Source organism: Penaeus monodon, chromosome 29 (assembly GCF_015228065.2).
Source record: "Penaeus monodon isolate SGIC_2016 chromosome 29, NSTDA_Pmon_1, whole genome shotgun sequence".
In the NCBI taxonomy this organism is placed as follows: domain Eukaryota; kingdom Metazoa; phylum Arthropoda; class Malacostraca; order Decapoda; family Penaeidae; genus Penaeus; species Penaeus monodon.
In genome coordinates this window covers 29,119,551-29,119,755 of record NC_051414.1, presented here as the reverse complement: position 1 = coordinate 29,119,755, position 205 = coordinate 29,119,551, and positions in this window count along the sequence as shown.

The window sequence follows — 205 nt, the reverse complement described above, 5'->3', positions numbered from 1 at the left end:
CTTACATCTAACTAGGTTCAAGAAAGGGGCGTGGCAGGTAGTTAGTTGCCACGTTCCCTTACAATGTGTCATTTTCTTCTCAATTATTTTCATTTTTTAAAAACAATCCATTACCATAAGGAATAGGCAGCCCCTTTAGCTCTGCTGGCGACAGCACGCAGAAATAGAAATCGCCGGGCAGTTTAAGTGTCGGGGAGGTGACGGA